Source organism: Henckelia pumila, chromosome 2, assembly GCF_033568475.1.
Source record: "Henckelia pumila isolate YLH828 chromosome 2, ASM3356847v2, whole genome shotgun sequence".
NCBI lineage: Eukaryota > Viridiplantae > Streptophyta > Magnoliopsida > Lamiales > Gesneriaceae > Henckelia > Henckelia pumila.
The window spans coordinates 39,976,785-40,003,093 of record NC_133121.1 but is presented as its reverse complement, the minus strand read 5'-3'; the positions used below and the strand labels follow the sequence as shown (position 1 = coordinate 40,003,093).

At 34.3% G+C, this 26,309-nt stretch overlaps 1 long non-coding RNA gene and 1 pseudogene across 1 annotated transcript; both read right to left on the bottom strand.

Annotated features, from left to right (window-relative positions):
* Window positions 1-16,626: 16,626 nt before the first annotated feature.
* Window positions 16,627-17,861, bottom strand: LOC140879681 (pyruvate kinase 1, cytosolic-like; annotated as a pseudogene).
* Window positions 17,862-24,751: 6,890 nt separating this feature from the next.
* LOC140878271 (uncharacterized) lies at window positions 24,752-26,309 on the bottom strand. The gene is made up of 4 exons (XR_012149323.1): window positions 25,954-26,309; window positions 25,525-25,587; window positions 25,392-25,434; window positions 24,752-24,848 (listed from the first exon to the last, which is right to left on the bottom strand). It is a non-coding gene; the product is annotated as an uncharacterized lncRNA (long non-coding RNA).

The following is a 26,309-nucleotide window of genomic DNA, read 5'->3' as shown; positions in this document are numbered from 1 at the left end:
ACTTCAAGATAGTGTAATTCCTACACCAAATACAAAAATCATCTTCAACTCATTCACTCCAAAATCTACACTAAAAAGAATATTCTCGGAATATTCTCTATTATTTTATCACAACAACTAATTTATTCCACTAAATATTTTTAACACAATAATTAAATATCATTAGCATCTAAATAATAATTTATATATAAATATTCATTATAAATATTAACGAATTAAAAAATTTAACTAAATCTATTTTAAGAATTATTTTAAAATATTTAATTTTATTTATTTTAATATTTAAACTAATTATTTATTTAATATTTAAACAAAATATTTATATAGACAATTATTTATATATTTATTAATTAATATTGTATTATAAAAGAATAATTAAGTGATGTGATTATCTATAAACAATTTTTTAAAAAAAATTATGCATTTATTAATAATATAATCAGATTATTAAAATTTTAAATCAAAATATCCTATAATTAATAATTACAAAAAATAAATTGTAATTGTAAAGGTATAGAAATTAACAAAAAAAAAAAGAACAAATCAGATTATATTAAAAAAGAAAAGTAAAAAAAAAAAAAAAGGAAAAAGCTTACGCTATTTAGCGCTGAATATAGCGCTAGGTTGGAGAAGAAACCCAACACTATGTTGGCGTAAAACGCCAACATAGTGTTGGGTTGGAGATGCTCTTAGGGTGGGCGTTGTTGTTATTATTATGACTAGCAGTCGGGCACATACATCCGCGAGATGCATGTGTAACAAAAAAAATTGATATAAAAAAATTATATATATAATTTAATACATGATGATCTTACAAATGTAAAAAAAAAAAATAGATATGTATTTATTAAAAAAAATGAATTACATTTGATCGTGGAATGAATAGGAAAAAAAAAACCACAACCAGGTAAGAAGAGAAACCTATTTCTCTCTCTTGCAGTTAGTGACATAGTGAAAAATTAATTGAAGGGTAAAACAGGTAAGAAAGTTAGTGTCCTCACATCAAATCAAAAAAAATAGTTTCTATAGGGGTTTCAACTATTATAAAATAGTAGAGATTATTATTATTATTTTTTATTTTTTGGTTAAAACTTGTGTTATCTATATATATATATATATATATATATATATATATATATATATATATATATATATATTTTAATAAAATCGTCGATTGTGGCGGGGTTAGACGGACCCCTACCCATTTATTAGATGAAATAAAATCAATACATGAGAGAAGTCTAGGCCAAAACCACTCGAAAAATTACAAAAATTCAATTGACAAAACACTCTCTAATTCTAATATAAGGTATCCCAGATCTGTCCAATCTGCAAATTCCTTTGAGACGCCCTTGTATGTCCGCTGGATGGAGAATCTTCGATCCAAGAGTTAATCTCACGTTAGCCAACTCATCTGCCGCCGCATTTTGCCTCTCTGTATACATGAGATTTTCGAACATGAAAGTGGTGAAGAATTTCTTGAATTTGCGTCAAAGAATGACGAAGATTCCAGCTAGTAGCATCTGCATCAATGATGGCTAGAGCAGCCATAGAATCAACTTCAAGCCAAAGAGGAAATATATTAAATTGTTTGCATAATTCCAATCCCTTCAGAATTGCATGCAATTCGGCTCTAGTGTTCGACCCTAAGCCAATATAATCACGAAAAGCAATAATGGGGTCACCCCGATAATCTCTAATGATACCACCAATTAATGCTAGATTCACCTTCTCCTTTCGAGAAACCATCCGAGTTAAGCTTGTAACAGCCCGGAGGTGGAGGAATCCAACAAACTACTCGAATAATGGAGCATTGAGTAGTTCTTGTGAAACGATCCTAACCTCTAATATTAAATAGATATTAAAATAATGCGAAATTTTCAAAAATTTGGGCATTACCTATTTGAAACACTCAAGATCCACCTGTCTGAACAACACCACAAAAGATTGAACTAAATAAGACAAAAATCTAAACGATGAAATGAGCAAGAAACTAAAATGAAAATAGTTCAAAGTTTGCGAATACCAAAAGTTTAACATCCAAGTATTTAACATGTTAGGAATAGTCAATCAAAGTCCCACATTGAAAATTTAAGTGAAAGATCATGGATTAATATATGGAATGATAACTCCATTGGTATGAGGCCTTTTGGGTGGGTTCCCAAAATCAAAACCATGAGGGTTTATACCCAAAGTGGACAATATCATACCATTATTGAGATATCCGGATTCCATTGTTCCAATAAATGGCGTCGTCCGTGGGAACGAGTCATGGTCTGATAGAACCAATGTGGGTGGAATCCTCGGAAAACTCAAGGAAAAGAAGTTTGAGGGCCCCGATTAAGATCCGTGAAAAAGATCTCGAGGGACGCTCCCGGTAATTCATGTAAAGCGTGTGCCACAATGCATTGAAGGTGAGTAGGCTCGATTGGAGGGACGAATTGAGGGGAGGTCTGGTGGGACTTCGTTTGAGGGGAAGATCGTTAATGGTCAATCAAAGTCCCATATTGAAAATTTAAGGGAAAGATCATGGATTAATATATGGAATGATATCTCCATTGATATGAGGCCTTTTGGGTGGGTTCCCAAAATAAAAACCATGAGGGTTTATATCCAAAGTGGACAATATCATACCATTGTGGAGATATCCGAATTCCATTGTTCCAACATAACATGCCAACAAAACAAATCGCAGGAAAGACACATCCTTCAAACTAACTCAGATAGGAAAACATAATATTTCTTGATTCATTATTACAAATAACTAATGCGGCAGAAAAAGAAGAATCGGTCGAAGGGTAGTGCACTGTCAGGTGCCGTCAGCCCAAGAAATCCTGCCCCTCAGCACCAACATCAACCTCACCTACACCAAGCAAATATAGTGAGCCTAAAGACTCAACAAAGATAAAGCATGTAATGACGAATGATATATAATACATGCACACGCCTTTAAAATAATTGTACTCAAATACTTTGAAGCTTTTCTTTAAACAAACAAGTCAAACGTAGGGATGTAAATGAACCGAACTGTTTGTCATTTTTATTTTTTTTAAAAAAATTAATTTTAGTTTATATAGAGATTTATATTTTGTATTTAAACTTCACGAGCTCGAAAACAAGCTCGAGCCCGAGCCCAAGCCCACTTAACGAGCCAAAATACGAGCTTGCTTAACGAGCCAGTTAAACGAGCCAACGAGCTTGAAAACGAGCTCGTTTAACGAGCCAAACTTGAGCCATAATACGAGCTTGCTTAACGAGCCAGTTAAACGAGCCAACGAGCTTGAAAAAGAGCTCTTTTAACGATCCAAACTCGATCCAGGCTCATTTCATATGATAAATGAGCCGAGCCGAGCCCGAGCTTACAAATTCAATAAACGAGCCGAGCCGAGCTTTATTACAAAAGCTCGGCTGGAGCTCGAGCCGAGCCCGAGCCTCCACATATACCAAATGAGCCGAGCCCGAGCCTGATACTGTTCGGCTCGGCTCGGCTCAGCTCGTTTACATCCCTACTCAAACGGGAATAAACTTAACTTATAAAAGATCGCATGCATAACTGAAACTGAACTTGAACTGAAAACTTGAAACTTTAACTAAAACTCATGCATAACTGAAACTGACTTTGAATTGAGTTGAGTCAAACTGAAAATGAACTGAATTGAAACTGAACTGTGAATTTAGATCCTCGATTGTGACTTATGTTTCGATTGACCAATCTATAAACCATAGTAATAGTGTAAGGCCCGAAAATATTAAATTATTAATTATGAGATTTGAGAATTAAATTCCATATTATGGGCTAATATTGATTTGAGAAGTTATGAAAATGATAGATTTAATTTTCGAGCCGAAAATATTTAATTTGAGAATTTACGGATTATGAGAATTAAATTTCGAGAATTCTTAAATTAAAAGAATAAATATTCGATTTTAATATTTATGTAATTTAAGATTAAATTCCATGTTACTGGAATTAAAGAAGATTAATTTTAAAGATACAACCCGATCAGGGACTGATTTGCAAATATCGAAGTTTGAAGGGCTAAAATGCAAAAGGTCGGGATTATTTAATTAATCCGAATTTATTTAATTTTAATCTGAGTATATGTAATTTGGGAATATTTAGAGTTTCGATTTAAATTCTAATATTATTAAATTATTTTGGATTGAAATTGAATTAAAAAGAAGGTTAAGGACTGAATTGCAATTAATAAAGACTTGAGGGACTAAATTTCAATTATGCAACACATATCCAATTTTTAATCAGATTATCAGCTTGTCAACGTGTTTGCTTCAGCTTTTATTCAGACTTTTGAGAGCAGAAGCCGAAGCCTTTTTCTATTTCCTTTGAATTCTTGATTTTCGAATTGCCGTAACTTTTGCTCCGGCTATCCGATTTCGATTCCTTAAATTGTTTTGGAATCCTTGAGACAAGGGCTTCGATCTCGTGTAAGTATTATGATGTTTTTGATGAATTTTGAAATCAGTAGATGGCAGAGATCAGATTTTGATGTTATGATCTTATTCTTCAACGTATACGCAATTATATATCGAAACCGGATTGATGAGCTTATGTTATTTATGTTGAAGCATGATTCCAGCTTGTATTTGATATGTTAAGTGGTTGGTATGAAGATTTAGATGATGGTTATTGAATTGAATATAAGTATCAGTTGAGTTGAAGTTAGATTTGATTTCGAGATATTTCGTCGGTTACCGATTTTCAATCGCTACACTGTTGAATCGAGTTTTTAGACTGTTTTGATAGCCTCTACCTGAGCTGAAGTCTTTATCTAGATGTTATGAATGTTATAGCATTTTTATTCTTCAGTTTCAGTTGAGTTTGAAGGCTAATGATACAATACGCCGAGTTGAATTGAATAAGAAGAAGTTGAGGTTTGAAATGAGATTGGATGACGATCTATTGATGGTTTTGATTCGTTTCTGATATAATAAGCTTGAATGAAGTTTGATATGAGTATTTTGATTGTTATATTTCAGATTGAAGAATTCAGAACCGAGATATTCGAAGGTATAATGACGACATCGCAAGTTAGGGACTTTGAAATGCAAAGAACGACTATTCTTGAGTTGGCCCGCAAAAACCACATACTTGATATGTTTTGATTTATGTTTGATGTTTTCGATCCATCTCAGGTATTGGATCTTTAAGTTTGAGTCGATATGATAGTATATTGAATTTATTCTATGCCAAGGTTGCGGTTAACCTTATTTTCTAGCTCAGAATGGCTACGATAGATGGATATCCATGTCAAGATCATTTATGAATCTTGATGGCCTCGAAGTTATATGAATCAGTTCTTATGCGAAGCGTTAATTTACTCTATTTGTTGAATCGAGTTTAAATAGAGTCGATATGTTTTATTTAACGCTTTATATATGTTTGTTATACTGAGATTGATTTCTCACCGGAGTTTATCCGATTGTTGTCTTGTTTTGTATGTGTGCATGACAACAGATGGGGCAGGAGCTAGTCAAGGACGACGATAGTAGCTCATGAGTGAAGATTAGATGTGGACTCGGGTTGTTTCTAGCTGAATCGAGGTGGTTAAGTTCCAGCATGAATGTTGGAAAAACTTGAAGTAGTTGGTGTTGAGTTGTGAGTGAACAACATATGTAAATTGTAACTTTTGCTAGACTTTAATCTTCTAGTTGATGTATCGATTTCCTTATGAACATGTTTAGATCTGGTTATATGTTAATCTACATGTTCTATACTTGAATTTGAGGGATTGGAATTGATTGAAAGGATCAAAGTTGCTGACAAAAGAACAGAGCAGGCTTTCTGTCAAGGATGCGCCCGCGCGACATAAAACTACCGCCCGCGCACAGCCTGTTGCTCAGCCTACTGTTTTGAAAAAAAAAACAGGGGCACCCGCGCGGAAGTTTTTGACCGCCCGCGCGCACCCTTTTTTTTAAAAAAATAATAATAATTTTCTTGATCCTTATTCTTTCCTTATTATATGAATGATGCTTATTCATTAATTGCCCCTTAAGATTTGAGATTAGCAACCCGAGGCCCCACAACAGGTGGTATCAGAGCGTAAGTTTCTTGGACTGAGATAGAAGCTGAGCGGGGTAGATTGAGTCACATGCATTTATAGTATTGCATGATTATGCATTACTCGATTTGATGATTCGATGATTTGATAAATTGCATGTGAGTGTGATCTATCTTTAAAATTCAACTGCCTGATTTACTGATTTGTAAATTTTTGAATTTCTTACTGATTTTGTTAGAAGATTTTCCCCGGGTGATGTAAGCACCCAGAATCGAAGAGAACAGTGTTCTTTGGGTGATGTAAGCACCCTAGACTAAATAGAATGGTATGGTCAGACTGAACAAAACTGTATGGCTCAGCTGAACGAAGTATTTCCAATTGAACAGAACAGAATATCAGCGAATGAATAGCTGATATTGCAGGTAGAAGTTGGCTTGAAGAACTTGACCAGTTGTTCAAATACCTGAAAGATACAGATGAATATCGTATCAGATTGACTGTATACCAACTTCGAAACCTAGCAACCAGCTGATAGATTCTGATTAAGAAATTCTGACAGAACAGAGGTATATTCATTATTGGTAAGTGCTCAGAATAGGGTTTTAATTAACAATTCTTTGCCAAAACAGATAGAAATGATGAGAAAAAGAAGAATATACCAATCAGAAGCAGAGTAATTTGAATATTGAAGAATGCATTGTTAGATTTCAAGCCTACTATGATTCTCTGAATTGTAGATGATAATAATGAAGCTCAAGATTGAGTTGTTTAATTATGGCTTGAATTCGAAGATTATGTCTGAATAAATGTTGACGACTGAAACATTTTATGAAAGACATAGGCAGGGCTAAGAGAATTGAAGCTGAATGATGAGTTATGAGAATGAAATTATAGACATGCAAGAGTATGTGAGATAATCACAACTTTATCTACAACTTTTATTCCAGAACAGATATGAAGTGAATGATATGAAAGTAATTCTTTAACTCTAGCGGACCGAGACAGAAGTGTTTGGGTCTAAATGCAGAATATGTTAGAGATTACTACACTCATTTTAGAGGGGGATATTTGAACAAGCAGTGTAAAGACATTTCAAGCTGAGGTGCTAGGATAGGTTAGAAGCAAATCCGATTCAGAGAAAAGATTCGAATGAAGAACAAATTCCAAAAGTATACAGAGGATCAGAATGAAATTGCACCTGAGAATGAAATTTCAGGTAACAGATTTATTTTGTTTTGACATGTTTATTATTGGTGCAATAGATACATGATAGCTGAAAGAGTATTATATGATCACCTCTGTATCAGAAAAGAGACTTTGTGTATTGAACTGAAGAATGGAACTATTGCTTTGAAGAACTGAAACTGAACATGATTTTGTTCATATTGAAATATCTGTTAATGTTGCATGATAGATGATGATGCAATAATCGCATACAGATTAGCAGAAGAATTAATGATAAGAAACGATAAACTTAGATCAGCAAGAACATAATGTGCATATGAATATTATGATATGATATAGAATCTCGAATTAAGATTCTGTGATTTCGGTTTGATATATGATGTTTGATTACAGAAATATTCCGAAATCAGTATATTCGACGCACTAGATATGTTCAAGATCTAAATCAGCATTGATAGGTATGCCAATGAATAGAGATTACAGATATGTTCCAGAGATTACAGATATGTTCCAGTAAGATTTTTGACTTTAGTTTAAGTTGTGAAATGGAATTCAATAGCGAATTGATGAATTTATGAATTACCGACTTGATGAGATTATGAACTGAATATTGATCTTGAGGTTTAGAAGATAGATGATGATATGAAAATCAGTTACAGATGAGCCTTTTCTTTGATTATGCTGAATCGATTACATCAGATTGGAGATATAATTATTGAATTATTGAATATTGATTGGCTCTCATGGCACATTGCTTTCATATAGAGCCTGTGTTGATTCACTCATTCTGAGTTGTGCGATGCAAGTGAGTTGTTTTCACTTTGCAGAGTTTGTTATCCAGAAGATTTGATTTTTGGATGACCTTGATTGAGAGATTTTCTCAATCTTGATTTATTTCTTTTGATTTTGAGAATTATTGATCCTTTGATGATATTTCAGCGTATTTTAAGATTGTTGGCTCGTAACTGATAGAAGAATTTGAATATGATCCATGATTTTTGGGTTAGATGATATGAATTGTCGGTATTTGGAGATAGAAATGAGGAATGAAATAGGCATTCGATGAATTGATTCCATATTTTTGTGTATTCTGGTTTGAATATTCAGACGAATATATCACCAATCAGAATGATTTTCGATTGGAAGTAAGCCAGACCTGTTCAGAAGATGAAATAAAGAAAGACAGAAAGTAAACTGAATCGATGAGAATTCAGTAAAGAATGCCAGATTGAGATATGAATTGAAGCCTCAGATCAGAATGAATGAATTCTATTATGATTGATTATCTGATTGTGCTTGATATTTCCGAAAAGAAATATCAGATTTTGAAGAAAATGCACAACAATGAATTTAAGATTCATTCAATAATTGTTTTATCAGAAGATAAAGCAAATAGAGGTAACAAAAGTAGTACGTTTTCGAAGTTAAACGTATAGAGAGTTTCTGATGAAGTTGAAAATCATTGACTAGATTAGTTCAGTGACAGTTTAGAAACTCCAGAAGTGTTATGAGCTCATGATTTGAAAGAGTATTTTGTGAAACTACCAAGATGAAGTAGTTTGTATGATGTAAACAGGTGGTAGTTATGAACAGATTGATTGAAATTACTGTATACGATGATATGTCTGTATGATCAAATAGTCAGAGAAGATGAATCGAATTTCAAGAATAAACTTTACTTGACATGATACCGATTATCAACAGCTCTGAATACTTTGAAATCTGTTAATACAGCATATTATACTCTGATTAATAGATAGTCCGAATAGACTAATCTGAATTTTAGAATACTCTGTATAAGATGTGATACAGATATGACTAGATAGCTGTGAAGAAGATAGAGATATGATGAGAATACAGGAATGATTAAAATTTATTGTCAGGATTAAGACTTTAGATTTATTCGATAGAATGTGGCATCGATTGATTGACTGATGTTCTGAGAGTTGGTTATATGTGATTGCATTATATCATTCTTCGATTGATGAATTATCTGAGTTGATTTTCCAGATGTTGAGAATATTCTCAGAACTTTAATACCTGATTCGGTATTACTTGACTTGATGTGTTGCCACTTGATGATTATAATTCCTGTAACAGCTATTGAGTCAATTTTGAGATAATGCTATGATGATATGATAAAAAGAAATCCGATTTCTTTGTGTTGAAATGATACTACCGAAGTATATGACATCAGATCAGACATGATTTGTCGATATCAGATCAGATTTTATTTGAGACACACAAAGATTTTGAAGATGAATCTGTACGAAATGAAAACAGAGAAGAAGAAACAAAATTAGTAATTGAATGATAGATATAACTTTTAAAAGCTGAAACTGATTCGTTAAGCGAAAGAGTTATTCTTGAAACATTATTCAATTCAGAATTGAGAAAGAGCAGAGTTGTTTTACAAATTCAGAATATGAAGTTGAATACTGATTTTGAAGCAATGAACTGAATGACAGTGTAGACTTGATATATGTTCTATACAGAACATCGAATGATATAGAGAAAGAAACAAGTTGACACAATTACTGAACTTCACTGAATGAGATGTCAAACAGAATTGATGATTTTAGTAAAAGATTTATTCTTTTCAGCTTGATACAATGGATCCGATTTGTTCCACGTATATAAGTGAAGGAAGTATCAGAAGATTCTTCCTATGTACTTTAATTAGATGATATAGATATCGAAAAGATTTTGAGTTAAGTCGATTAGTTGACAAATCCTTGATTAAAGAAAGATACAACTCAGAACGAATTCTTTGCAATGACTTAAAGTACAACTGAATATATACCAAATACAAGAGAATAGAAGCAGATTCGAAGAAAGAATCTGATAAGAGATGAAGAGATGAGATACAAAGTTCAAAGCTATATGATTGAAGTGAGAATAACTTCAAATAATCATTCAGTCTATCAGATTGAATAGTTCGATTGAATGTGATTTCGAGGACGAAATCATTTCTTAGAGGGGAAGAATTGTAAGGCCCGAAAATATTAAATTATTAATTATGGGATTTGAGAATTAAATTCCATATTATGGGCTAATATTGATTTGAGAAGTTATGGAAATGATAGATTTAATTTCCGAGCCGAAAATATTTAATTTGAGAATTTACGGATTTTGAGAATTAAATTTCGAGAATTCTTAAATTAAAAGAATAAATATTCGATTTGAATATTTATGGAATTTAAGATTAAGTTCCATGTTTCGGGAATTAAAGAAGATTAATTTTGAAGATACAACCCGATCAGGGACTGATTTGCAAATATCGAAGTTTGAAGGGCTAAAATGCAAAAGGTCGGGATTATTTAATTAATCCAAATTTATTTAATTTTAATCCGAGTATATGTAATTTGGAAATATTTAGAGTTTCTATTTAAATTCTAATATTCTTAAATTATTTTGGATTGAAATTGAATTAAAAAGAAGGCTGAGAACTGAATTGCAATTAATGAAGACTTGAGGGACTAAATTGCAATTATGCAACACATATCCGATTTTTAATCAGATTATCAGCTTGTCAACGTGTTTGCTTCAGCTTTTATTCGGACTTTTGAGAGCAGAAGCCGAAGCCTTTTTCTATTTCCTTTGAATTCTTGATTTTCGAATTGCCGTAACTTTTGCTCCGTTTATCCGATTTCGATTCCGTAAATTGTTTTGGAATCCTTGCGACAAGGGCTTTGATCTCGTGTAAGTATTATGATGTTTTTGATGAATTTCGAAATCAGTAGATGGCAAAGATCAGATTTTGATGTTATGATCTTATTCTTCAATGTATACGCGATTATATATCGAAACCGGATTGATGAGCTTATGTTATTTATGTTGAAGCATGATTTCAGCTTGTATTTGACATGTTAAGTGGTTGGTATGAAGATTTAGATGCTGGTTATTGAATTGAATATAAGTATCATTTGAGTTGAAGTTAGATTTGATTTCGAGATATTTCGTCGATTACCGATTTTCAATCGCTACGCTATTGAATCGAGTTTTTAGACTGTTTTGATAGCCTCTACCTGAGCTGAAGTCTTTATCTAGATGTTATGAATGTTATAGCATTTTTATTCTTCAGTTTCAGTTGAGTTTGAAGGCTAATGATACAAGACGCCGAGTTGAATTGAATAAGAAGAAGTTGAGGTTTGAAATGAGATTGGTTGATGATCTATTGATGGTTTTGATTCATTTCTGATATAATAAGCTTGAATGAAGTTTGATATAAGTATTTTGATTGTTATATTTCAGATTGAATAATTCAGAATCGAGATATTCGAAGGTATAATGACGACATCGCAAGGTAGGGATTTTGAAACTCAAAGAACGACTATTCTTGAGTTGGCCCGCAAAAACCACATACTTGATATGTTTTGATTTATGTTTGATGTTGTCGATCCATCTCAGGTAGTGGATCTTTAAGTTTGAGTCGATATGATAGTATATTGAATTGATTCTATGCCAAGGTTGTGGTTAACCTTATTTTCTAGCTCAGAATGGCTACGATAGATGGATATCCATGTCAAGATCATTTATGAATCTTGATGGCCTCGAAGTTATATGAATCAGTTTTTATGCGAAGCGTTAATTTACTCTATTTTTTGAGTCGAGTTTAAATAGAGTCGATATGTTTTATTTAACGCTTTCTATATGTTGGTTATACTGAGATTGATTTCTCACCGGAGTTTATCCGGTTGTTGTCTTGTTTTATATGTGTGCATGACAACAGATGGGGCAGGAGCTAGTCAAGGACGATGATAGTAGCTCATGAGTGAAGATTAGATGTGGACTCGGGTTGTTTCTAGCTGAATCGAGGTGGTTAAGTTCCAGCATGAATGTTGGAAAAACTTGAAGTAGTTGGTGTTGAGTTGTGAGTGAACAACATATGTAAATTGTAACTTTTGCTAGACTTTAATCTTCTAGTTGATGTATCGATTTCCTTATGAACATGTTTAGATCTGGTTATATGTTAATCTACATGTTCTATACTTGAATTTGAGGGATTGGAATTGATTGAAAGAATCAAAGTTGCTGACAAAATAACAGAGCAGGCTTTCTGCCAAGGATGCACCCGCGCGGCATAAAACTACCGCTCGCGTGCAGCCTGGTGCTCAGCCTACTGTTTTGAAAAAAAAACAGGGGCGCCCGCGCGGCAGTTTTTGACCGCCCGCGCGTACCCTTTTTTTTTTTAAAAAAAATAAAATTTCTTGATCCTTATTCTTTCCTTATTATATGAATGATGCTTATTCATTAATTGACCCTTAAGATTTGAGATTAGCAACCCGAGGCCCCACAACTAGGATGACAAGGACACCGGGATTTCTCCCGACCCCACATTTCCCTGAATGGCAAGGACACCGAGATTTATCCCGACCCCACATTTCCCTGAGTGGCAAGGACACCAAGATTTCTCCCGACCCCACATTGCCTTGACTGGCAAGGACACCGAGATTTCTTCCGACCCACATTGCCCTGAATGGCAAGGACACCGAGATTTCTCCCGACCCCACATTGCCCTGAGTTTGGCAGCGAAACCAAGATGTCTCTCGGCCCCTCTCTACCCTGAGTTTGGAAAGGACACCGATACATCTCCCGGCCCCACATTGCCCTGAGTTTGGGTTTTTAACTGTTTACGGTACAGTACCAAAATATTTCCGTGAATAAGGAAAAATACAATATCATCTTTTTCTAATGTATCACGCCCTCTTATAGGGCGTGATTTGAGTTAAATCACGCCTCCGAAGAGGGCGTGAATATGAAAAATAATATATATATATATTTCAAATAACACAAGGTGATTAAAAAATTCATAAAATAAAAGTCACGCCTTCTCTGAAAGCGTGACTTTGATTTTTATTTTAATTTTTTTTAATTCTTAATATACAATTTATTATTTTTTATTCTTAATATTTTATCATAATTACATTATACACATAGAACAAATAATGTAAAATAAGATTAAAATTAAATATACTATTTTTAATTTTTTTACGAGATAGTAGTAAGAAAATTATTAATGTAATTATCATTATTATAATAATTAGTTTTTGAATTAGAATCAAATTTATTATTATTATTCTTAATGTTTCTTCATCTTCATCATTCATATTATATAGAAAAAATATTTTAATTAATGAGATTATTAGTATTATATTAAACGAATAAATAATTAATGAGATACATATTAAATCTGTAGCGACCTTACTCGGATCCACTACCTAATCAGAGTTTAATTAGCGCATGCAATAAATACTTAAAGCATAAAGAGCGGAATATTTAAAATACAACAAATCCAATAGGGAGAATACAACCGACGACAATATAGTGTATAAATACTCTTATACAACCACATCGAAAGTATTAGGGTAACAAACCCTACCACTAAATCCTCGATGCAACAGGTAACAACCTCAACCCTACTGCGAATCACCTGGACCGTCCAGCCTCAAACATTCCCCGCCACAAGGAATCCCAAAAAGAAACCAACACAAGGGCGTGAGCGACAACGCTCAATACGAAAACAATGATACATAGACTAATATGCAGCAAGCAAATGACTTTAAAATATTGGTTAAAACAGTCTACTCAGGGCGCCATGAATATACAGTACCGGCTAAGAGGGTGATTCCGCGGGGTACTCGCATATTCTCCTATCAAGTATAGCGTCAAAACCCACCGTTGTGGCCGCTCTTAGTGACAGCAAAACCAGGGGTTGAGTCTCCCCTCCCCGACACGAATCCATAAGGAGTTATCCCTCACCAATGGAAACTGTCAATGACTCACATCATACCAGATGCAGTCTACCGTAAAAACATGCATGTGCTAAAGCCTTAAAACATTGTAAAACACATAGCACATACTCATGCAACATATAAGCATATATATCATGCCGGCTATCTCGGTCAGTACTTATGTACCTCTAACACTGTAGGCAAATCCTAGCACCACTGGTCTAGATCCCACGCCTAACAGTCCGTACTACTGCTAGTACAATGCAAATACCCATGCATCATTATTTAAGCTCTAAAAGCTTAACTAAGCTATTCCATACTCTTAAATATTTTTAGGAAGCCAAAGCTATACTTGCGTCCGTCGTCTGCCCTTTGCTGCCGCTTGCCTCAAAACTAGGCCACAACTCTGCTACGATGCCTGGATCGCTATTCCACTTTCGAATTCCCCATAGGATGCCTAGAATTCCCTAGATATGAGTTAGAAGGCCAAGGAATCGAGAGAGAAAAGAGGAAAGGTTCAAGTGAGAATGAATCTCGGCTCTCCTATTTATAGACGGAGTACGGACCGTCCGAACCTAGTTCGGAGCCTTCGAACACGATCGGATCATTCGATCCTGACTTCGGATCGTCCGAAGTCCCATCCACACGTAAGCAATGACGTCACCTTGCTGACGTAGATGATGACGTAAGCCCTAGTCCTGTTCGGATCCTTCGAACCTGCCGACAGACCGTCCGAACACGTTCGGAGCCTCCGAACTCCACTTCAGATCGTCCTAACATCCTCGGATCCTCCGGTCTTCTCTAATTACGATTAATTCCCTTAATCACTTCCTAAGGTTACGGGTTATTATACACTACAAGAAAAAAGGCAAACGACAACGCTTTTTCCGCGTTGTTATTGTCACTGAAAAAGCGTTGTCATAGCCAGTGTTGTAAAAGACTGCGGTCAAAGACAACGCAAAAAAAGCGTTGTCGTTTTGAGCAAACACAACGCATAAAAAGCGTTTTCGTTTCTGGAAAAGACAATGCATAAAAAGCGTTGTCGTTTTTGGTAAAGACAACGCATAAAAAGCGTTTTCGTTTCTCGTAAAGACAATACATAAAAAGCGTTGTCGTTTCATAAAAAGTGTTGTCGTTTCTGGTAAAGACAACACATAAAAAATCATTGTCTTTTTTTTAATAAAAAACAAAAAAAAAAATTAAATCACAAATTTTCAATATTATAAATCACTCAAAATTCAAAAATTTCTAAAATAAAATTTAATATACAATCTTTCAATATTATATATCATTCAAATATAAAAAATAATCGAATTCTAAACTAATGAACACTAGGAAAAAAATATGCATTAATCTTGAAAAACTTCGATTCCTCACTTCAGCACATGTTGGCATCCCGAGCTTTCATAAAAGCCGCAACAATCTTTTTTCCTTTAATTTGTATCTCCATACTGTAAATTATTAAAAATAAAAACAAACATAAAACAAATATGAATATATTAAAATAAAAAATAAACTTAAACACATATTTATCAGTAAAAGAACATGAACTCACTACAAGAAAAAAGGTCATAGACAATGCTTTTTTCGCGTTGTAAGTGTTTCTCTTGGTACAGTACGATTCTTATAGAAATGAAAGGAAGGTGTCTATGTGACAATTATATCGACGCAAGGTATTTGAATTACATTGAATACAACACACAAACTTAGAAATCGAAAATGAAATCTTGCCTCTTGTTTATTGCTGTAATGAAACAAATCCAAGAATTCACACGAGACAGCAGGTTCCAAATGTTTATGTCTATAGTGTCCGTCTATCTAACCTGAAAATTATCCTAAGCACATCAATTATAAGCCTTTCTAAATTACCTCAAATTCGCTAGGCTTCTCCGGTTTCGCAATCTTAGGCGTTCTTGATTAACACAAGCACAAGAATATAAAATGTTCTTCCTATACAAATCAAAAAATTGAAACTGACTATATGTATAAGTTCGTGATTTACCTTCAAAGCTTTTGTCTAGGCTGCCATTTCTCTTGAAGAGCTGATCAAAGTGTGGCCTACAGTACAGAACACCCTCGAAAGAATTGTAGTTCGCCAGCTACAATTTTACATTTCACCAAAAGTGAGAGGCTTTTCCCTATCGTAGCTGCTGTCAAATACCTTGCCATTCTCCAGCTTCCCCACATAATGTGCCTGCCAACATGTACTGCAAGTTCTCAAATCTCCATCGAATATTAATTAAAAGAAAAACTAGCATTGATATTGGTCAAGCGAACATGAAATTAGCAGTCATACTTGATTGAAGTTTCGATAACCCTATACGGTTCTATTCCAGCTGCCACATAAACCAAGTGTCCGCCTTCAAATTCTTGCACAGAAGGATCGCCTACAACTTACAAGAATTTATTTAGCAGTACATTATATTACTACTTTATATATAATAGACAACATCACATCAAGAAAGATTACAACAACACTAAACTGGCATAGGGGTGGATTTTCAGATCCCAGAAAAAATTGTGTCACGAAAGAGAATAGGCAGGATAAAGAACGAGATTCAGACAGAAGGATAAGAACTATTTGAAATAATGTTACAGAAAAGTTACAAGAACACTGAACTGGCGTAAATATTTTCAGCCGACCTTTATTCCAATAACAATAATTTTCAAGCGAGTTGAGGACATACCTAAAATGAACCACTAAAACTCCACTTCAGTTGATTTGTCTTGACTTTGAGCCGAGGAATGACAATTGATAAAAAAGGCATGGTCGGTCGATACTTTGCTATCAACCTGCATAAACAAGATAGAGTGAAGTCAAATTCGAACAGTAGTTTCACAACATTTCAGGATATTAATTGTGGATTCATTCAGAATATATATTGAACCTTGCTGCCCTTACAGACAAGGTAAAGCATATGATAACAGATTCCTTCACTTTCAGCACCGCTCGAACCTAAAGATGAAATGCAGAAATTTATTCATTAAATCCTAGGCATATGCTTAAATTAGCAATTCAACAACAAAATTTATCTAATCAGTTTTCATTCTCTATATTTTTTTCTTCTCATCCTTCTATAACATTCACTCTTAACGCCGAGGAAGCGATGGATTCCAAGTGAGTCATGGGTTCACCAACATATTTTATGGTTCTCTTGAAGTATTGGTCTCGGCTCTCGATTGAATACCTTCTTTGCCTGGGAATTAATGTGGAAAAAGGATAATATATTTAGCTAGTGCTTAAACGGTTTGGTAAGGCACTAAAAGTTACCAACAGAACCATTTTTTTGTTGTTGTTGAGAATACAGAACATTAATGTTAATAAGTAGTGTGCACGAAAAAGTATTTTATAAACTCTTGAAATTGAGAGCTTGAAGCACAAACATTCCCAACCCAGAAATTAATAAAATAAGAGGGAGATGGGACTTAATGAAATATCAACTTATATAAAACCACAAAATGGACGTAACTTAAATGTCAGTGGCAGCACGCATATAAGGTCTTACCTCAGCACAAATTTTGCCAACAACAGAAATTGTTTCGACAGGGTATAGTCCACGTAAGGTTTCAGCACCAAGAAGAATTGCATCACATCATGAAATATGATCATTTCGTGTTGACCTTGTTCAGTTCAAAAATAGACAAGCTCAAACATCGACAAATAAAGTAGAATGGTTAGAACAAACATGCATAATAATGATCTACAAAATACAAACCCGTTCAACATATCCCTTGAATAAAACATCAAAACCTCAAAAACATAAATGCCAATGAAAGAAAGTGGTATTAATTGAGGCAAGAACCAGAGACTAACCATCCAAATCAGCATTAGCAACATCAGTTGCCTCAGCACGAGTAGGCCTGAGATTGTCAGTCATACACTATCAACGACCCGCATAACAACTGCAGGCTTTCCAGCCATGTTAAATTTATAAATAGCAGAAATCTGAAATAAGAACACTTGCAAAGAAAGAAAATGAGCTGGTGCTAAATATTTTAAGAAGGTGAGTCAGTTTCAAATACTGAAAACAGCAGAAACAAAACCAAATAACTATAAACAGAAGTAGTCACAAATTCAAATGGCATTACACATCTACTCACAAACAGCTTGTAGCTCTGAGGCTGGTAAAATCTCCTCACCAGCGACCTAACCTAGCATATGAACTTATCAACATATGCAGACAAACAAAGTTTGAAAGTAAATAGTATGTCTTCATAGCAGAACTTTTCCACTATGCTATTTGCCAGCATTTCATCATATCCAGACAATGAATAAATCTGTACAAGAAAAGGGCAAATGCATAATACAAAAAGTGCTTTAAAACCTGCCAAAAATAGTCAATTGACTCTACAAACAAGCATAATTCAAGCGTCTTTGTCTGTTATTTGCTTTGGTTTCTAAGAACAATTCCTATCATAGTAAACAAAAGCAGAAACTCATTCTCATAATCTATAATTTTCATCTTTGGTAAAAAAACTTTAAACTCAAAACAAATATCCGGAAAGAAAATTAAAATATTGCTTTTTAATTTCTTGAAAAAACAGAAAAATCAAGAAAATTTGAGAACTCACATGGCAACAGTAGCATTGAGACTTAACCCCAGTCCACCAGAAGGAACAGCCACAGCTTGCAAACTCCATTGAACATCAAAGGAGGCTGCTTCATTTGGCGCTTCATAACAACAGTAAACACACATAAATCCATAATCTTGAGCACTTTATACACCATAAACCTGTCGACTCAAAAGGCTAAGAAACCAGACTAAGAACCGTAATAATAAGAGACTAATAACATAATGTGCATTCGAAGACCTCGATAAATCTACCAATTAACTCACTCGATGAACATAGACAACACAAATCATTTGCCACAACTATTTAAATCGAGAAGTAATTCTATTCTAGGGATTTATTTCCATCAAAACATATGAACCAAAAGAAGCTTAAACCTACACCTACATCCTTATTTCATTGCCTAAACAATAAACTCATGTCTCTAGAAACGAAGTCGTAGAATCATCCAACTCATGAATTCACATACACCGAGCAGAAACAGAGATCTAAAAACATAAGAACCAATCTAGAGCAAAAAATTCGCGAACAGAGCCACAAAAAATAGATCGATCAGGAAGAAAAAAAAATGATTAACAAAACTCACCAAAAATAGTGTTTACGGGGTTCATAACAATCGCAAACTCTTCCTCGTGCTTGGGCTCCGCACTCTCGTCGCGCATATGGGAATCTGGCTCAATTAAAGAAGGTGGGCCTGTTTAGGGTTGAGCTTCAGAGACAGACTGAAAGCGTACATACCATCGTAATGAACTCTCGGATGGTTAAGCGGCAACGCGGGTACGAAGAATGGTGGGATGTGATGCTACGACGCAGATGACCGAGAACAGAGAGGAGAAAAAAGAACTAGGGTTTTGAGAGAGAGAAAATTAGCGAGAGAGGAAGAATGAGAGGATGTGAATGAATATGATAAATATTTCTTTGGCTGACGAACAACGCTTCTCAGGAAAGGGTTGTAATATATATTAAAAAAAAGATGCAAATTGACAAGGCTTTTCAAAAAAGCGTTGTTGTAATTTAAAAAAAAACGCTCATAGACAACGCTTTTCAAAAGCGTTGTATTTGACAGATAAAAAATGCTTATAGACAACGCTTTTATAAAAAAACGTTGTCTTTTATAAATAAAAAAAACACAATGCTTTTAACTAAAAGCGTTGTCTATTAAAAAAAACAACGCTTTTTATAAAAAGCGTTGTCTTTTAAGTGTTGTGTTTATGCTTTTTTCTTGTAGTGTTACAAAATCTGTAATTTGTGGTTTTTTTTTATGATCATGAAAAATTTCAATTCATAGTTGATACTCAGAGGAGGAAATTAGCTCAGCTCATTGATGACCCTAAGCTTGAAGGTTCTTGATATCCAACCAGGATTGGCTCGGGGAGCTCGGCCAAGTCCCCTCGCCATACTTCCAAGGTTGGGTAGGGAGCTCGGCCTTGAGAGCTCGGGAGCTCGGCCAAGCCCTCTCGCCATACTTCTCAGGTCAGGTCGGGAGCTCGGCCCCGGGAGCTCGGGAGCTCGGCCAAGTCCCCTCGTCATACTTCTCAGGTCAGGTTGGGAGCTCGGCCAAGCCCCCTCGCCATACTTCCCAGGTCGGGTAAGGAGCTCGGGAGCTTGGCCAAGCCCCTCGCCATACTTCTTAGGTTAGGTCGGAAGCTCGGCCTCGGGATATCGGGAGCTCAACTCGGCCTCAGGGTCAGCAGGAAGCTAGCTTAACAGATTGGCTCAGCAACCTCAGTAAGTTAGCTAAGATGTTAGGATCAATTGTTTATGGTAAACTCGGGAAATCAGCAATAGCTCACTCACCACTCTCCATGACTCCATAGAGAGCAACAGTATAGTGTCTTGATGATGCCAGTTCAATTCGGATAAAATGTGCATGTTAATGTTTCCTTTTTCAGACAAGATTCGGGCAAGATCTCAGCCTAGATATTCGGGATTGTGATCTCGGGATTCTTGGATTCTTGATAAGAAAGGTAAGCGCTAAATCCAGAGCCTTCTCCTATAAATACCAGGTTCACTTTCATTATTTAGATTCCAATTTTCACTCGAGTGCACCCACCACTCTCTATATTTCGCTATCCTAGCATCTGACTTGAGCGTCGGAAGCGATACGCCGGAACACCTTTCGGCCCCCCTTAACACTCTTGTTCGTGGTTTCAGGTCAGCAGTAGCTCATCATCCGTTGGAGGAGTTTCATTAGCTCGACTAGTTAGCTCATCCAAGGAGATCACTTTATTGATAGATATCAATAGTTTATTTTTTTTATTTTGATTAATTTTGGCAAATATAAAATTAGTTTAAATTTCAAATTGAGTTATGAATAAATTTTTGGGATGTTAAATTAAATCTATAATGTCAATGCTCGTTTTACCGATATTTTTAATGCAGAGAAAATTAATTTCAAATATTCAATCGAGATATGTATAATATTTTTTTATTTTTAGTGTAATTATTATAATTTCAATTGATTGTTATAACTATTTTACTTATTATTCAATTTGTTGTTATTTTTAGGTAATTAATCGTTGTAATTGTATTATTATTATTATTATTATTATTATTATTATTATTTTTATATTTGTCTCTATTTTTATTGTTATTATTATTATTATTATTATTATTATTATTATTATTATTATTGTTGTTGTTGTTATTATACTACTGTTATTGTTGATTCTAATTAGTTAGGTTTTGTGTCACATCAGACAGATTTCAGAGTCAATAGTTTAAAGTTGGCAAATTTACATTTGTGGTACTATTGTTGTCAATTACTATTTGTGTGCGCCACAAATATAAATTTGTCAACTTTAAGCCATTTTTTAAAATATATAAAAATTTAAAAATATATAATATTTTAACCAATAAATTTATAAATTATAAAAAAATATATTGTTGGGGATCGGTAGTGTGTGTAGAGGGGGGGGGGGGAGGTGAATACACATAATAATAATTTTATGCTTTAATGCGATAATTTTAAGCAAATGATAGTTCACTTAACCGATTTTTTGCAGCTTTCTAGATAAATAAGAGCTACTAAAATAGTGCGAAAAATGACTCTTATTAAGTTAGGTGATAATAGTGAAAATGTGATGTGATGCAGTAATGTAAATGTGCACATAATTGTTTATGAATGTTCAGCCCCTTCTTCCTCACGGGAAGGATATACTAGAAGACTTTGGCTATTACAACGTCTTGTAATACACCCGATCCAAGTTAAGACTTATTACTGCCTAAAGTGGAACTCCTAGATTTACAATGATAAGATCACTAAGTTCTTATCAAACTTCTTCGGTAGATGATGACGACTGGCTAAGCTTTCAAAAGCTTAGAATCTCAAATCCTTGGAATGTAGCAAGTGTTCTTCAAACAATAGTTTGGATTTGAGTAACCTTTGAATAGATCTCTTAGAAGATCAGATGTGTTCTGTTGGAGCGAAGGGTGGTTGAAAGAGCAGTAGAATGTTTTGAAAAACAGTTTGAGTGCTCAGATGCTTTGATAGTATTATTTCCGTATATTCTCTCTTGTATGGATTCGATTTCTTCATATCTCGATCTTCAACGTCTCTTTTTGTCAATGGTAAGAAGCGTCTTTTCTTGGAAGATATAGAGTAGACAATATTTCTCTTTTTGTGGAGTAAAGTCTGTTCATCTTCAAAACATCTGTCCTTGAAGCTTATTTAATGTCCATTCAATATGTCAGAATAATAAATGCTATTAATGGCCTTTCGAGCTTTGTCAGACGGCACCTTAAATGCTTTGTCCTTACGCATTTAAATTGTTTTGTCAAGGATCCATTACTAAGCATTTATCTTTATGAACTAGGTAGATATCCTTGAGACTTGTATTCCGGTTGACGTTCATTCTGATGAAATATATCTAAGATTGACTGAAGTCTGAGGATCAGCTGATATTATGGAGTCGGCTGATATCTGTAAGTCAGTTGATATCTTCCAGTCGGTTGATGTGATTAGATCGTTTGACATCTTCCGGTAGACGTTGTTCTTGTTTTTACATATGAATGACGGTCATACTATAAAAATGATATATTGTTTTGTTATCACGAAAAGTCAGGATTCAACTTATATGGTTTTTTTCGGTATAAAATGGTATATACCGATACCGTACCAAAATCTCGGTTCACCTTCAAATTTCGATATAATCGGTATGCTAGTTATATGTACAAAAATTTTTGATTTACCGAAAAATGTTCGGTACGATATCAGTATAAAAAATTTATATACCATAATTTTCGATACGACATACGTTACGGTATATATTTTTCGGTACGATACGATATGTCACCCCTATAATTACAGTAATAATGTTCTTACTACTATCTCATAAAATATTAAAAATAATATGTTTAATTTTAATATTAATTTACATTATGTGTTCTATGTGTATAATGTAATGATGATTAAATAATATTAAGAATAAAAAATAATAAATTTTATATTAAGATTTAAAAATAAATATAAAATAGAGAAGGCATGACTTTGATTTTATGAAATTTTTAATCACCTTGTGTGATTTGAACTTTGAAGTATATATATATATATATATATATATATATATATATATATATATATATATATATATTTTGCCAGATTCACGCTCTCTTGCAGGGCGTGATTTCAATTAAAATCACGCCCTGCAAGAGAGCGTGATACATTAGAAAAAGATGATATCATATTTTGATTTATTCACGAAAAAATTTTGGTATTGTACCGTAAACAGTTAAAAAACCCAAAGAAATTTGTATGACAAATCAAAGCCTTACGTGGGGTGGGCGTTGTTGTCATTATTATGACTAGCGGTCGGGCACACGCATCCGCGAGATGCATGTGTAACAAAAAAAATTGATATAAAAAATTATATATATAATTTAATACATGATGATCTTACAAATGAAAAAAAAAATTAGATATGTATTTATTAAAAAAATGAATTAAAGTTGATGGTGGAATGAATAGAAAAAAAAAAAAACACAACCAGGTATAGATGAGAAAACTATTTCTCTCTCCTGCAGTTAATGACATAGTGAAAAATTTATTGGAGGGTAAAACAGGAAAGAAATTTGGTGTCCTCACGTCAAATCAAAGAAAATAGTTTCTATAGGGGTTTCAACTATTATAAAATAGTAGAGATTATTATTATTATTATTATTATTATTATTATTATTTTATTTTTTGGTTAAAACTTGTGTTATCTATATTTATATATATATATATATAGATATATTTTTTAATAAAACCGTCGATTGTGGCGGGGTTAAGCGGACCCCTACCCATTTATTAGATGAAATAAAATCAATACATGAGAGAAGACTAGGCCAAAACCACTCGAAAAATTACAAAAATTCAATTGACAGAACACTCTCTAATTCTAATATAAGGTAGCCCGGATCATTCCATCTGCAAATTCCTTTGGGACGCCACTGTATGTTCGCTGGATGGAGAATCTTCGATCCAAGAGTTAATCTCATGTTAGCCAACTCATCTGCCGCCGCATTTGCCTCTCTATATACATGAGATTTTCGAACCTGAAAGTGGTGAAGAATTCCTTGAATTTGCGTCAAAGAATGATGAAGATTCCAGCTAGTAGCATATGCATCAATGATGGCTAGAGCAGCCATAGAATCAACCTCAAGCCAAAGAGGAAATATATTGTGATGACCCGAGTTCTAATCTCTCATTAATCTCATTAATCATTATTAAATCATGTTAGACAATAATCAAAGTCTAAACAAAAGAATAAAATTTTTTTTTTCTAACATATTACACGGCGCACGCGCGGCAGGTCTTCTCGCGCGCGCGCCGGCCTCCAAATTCGAAGGTCGCGACTTGGCTCGCGCGCGCGCGAGCAGGGGCTCGCCCGTGCTCCAGCCAATGCTGCAGAAAAAAAATTACATTTCCCTGTTGCTGTCAAATACTCCATCATGCACATATTTGGTTCAAGATCAATTCCTACCAAAGTCTAGACATGATGAAATCAAGCATAACAACTACCATGCATTCCAACATGCTTTCAATGCTAGTAATAAACCAATCCAAAGCTTTACTACATCAACATAATATCATAAACATGCAAGATCATTGTCATATATCAAAATCAAGATACATCCTGATGGAATCAAGTAGTTACATCATTTCTCAAGCTCTAATTACAACAACAAGACCTTAACTAGATCATCTACAAGTCTTGTACAAGTATCTTTAAACATGATCATGATTAAGACTCATTAAACTTCATGACAGCACACATAACTCCTAACTCGGATCCTCACGCTATATCGATTTCATCCCTTGTTCTTTAAGTCCGCCTTTGCCCGGTTCCACTTCCTCCTATTGCAATGACACATACAACAAAACAATAGCCGGATAACTCCGGTGAGAAATAGATTTCCCAGTAAAAGCAACTAAACATGCATAATCAATATCACCATCATGATATAGAAGTAAATACAATGCATGCTTTCAAAACAAGGTTCTTTTCATCATTCATCAATTGGGATCCCGAGAAGAAGATATCATAGCTAATCCACCGACACACCCTATCGAGGTGGGGCTACTATCTTGCTCCTCTAGAATTTGAAACCATTATATATGTAGCTCAGACGCTAGGCTCAAACAACCACCCAGGCCATACATATACAATCCCTCAAATCGTCTATTCGAACGTGTCCGTTCATTTCAAACTCAAAGGAATAAGTCATCAAGATGAATGCAACATGTAACATAATCAGGGCATTCATTATATCAAGAACTTATTCAAGTAATCAAAAGAAAGCACATAAGAGCACTTAAACAAACAAGTATGTGAATTGAGGGAACTCGATACAAACCATCTCGAGTTGTAATCCCAATCAAATTGTAGTCCACTTTTACCTTTCAAATGTGATGTCTAGAAGGTCTTCAAACTTGTCAAAATCTGTACAAGATCACACACCCAGCATAACTCAAAATCTGCTCAAGATCAACCCCAAACTTCAACAAGAATTCCAAAGAAAACTCTACCAACCTTGTTCAATCTTCTATCGGTTTCGAAGTCGACGTTCTTGAGTTGAGTTGCCCTGTTTATGCACTGAGACAATAGCATAACAAACAAGGAACCATTATCTAATAGTTCAGCAACTTCCAAAGCCAAAAACAATATCAAATCACTTCAATTCAAGAATTCGACAGCATTTCGGTATAACTCGGCGATTCCCGCAAATCTCTAAATCATTTCAAACATTCATATCACTTATTCAACCTCTAAACCAACATATCAGCAGGTGTATAGATTGAATCACAGCTAAGAAAGCATAAGAACAAGATATACAACTCAAGCTTCAATCAAACTTCAAGATTAACAAAGCTAGAAGCTCAACAACACCAAATCAAAACCAACATCTGATATCTGCCATTTTCGAAATCCCAAACCTTGATGAACAAAGAAGATACTTACATCAAATCGAAGGTCTTGGCGAGAGGATTCCAAAACATCTTTCGGAATCGAAATCGGATAATCGTAGCCCAAGATATGAAGATTTGAAGACAAAGAAATGAATTGGAAATTCTCTTGACATTTGCTCTCGGTTTTCCTTCTTTCCTTGGCTGAAGAATCTGATGAAATTGCTTCCAATGACACGTGCACATGCTGAGTAACAACTTCAATTCTGATAAGTTAAATACAATTTGCACTTTAGCCCCTCAAGAGTTCAAAAATTGCAATTCAGTCCTCAATTACTCAATTCATTCAAATTCAATCCTAATCAATTTAAGAATATTAGAATTTAAATCAAAACTCCAAATATTCCCAAA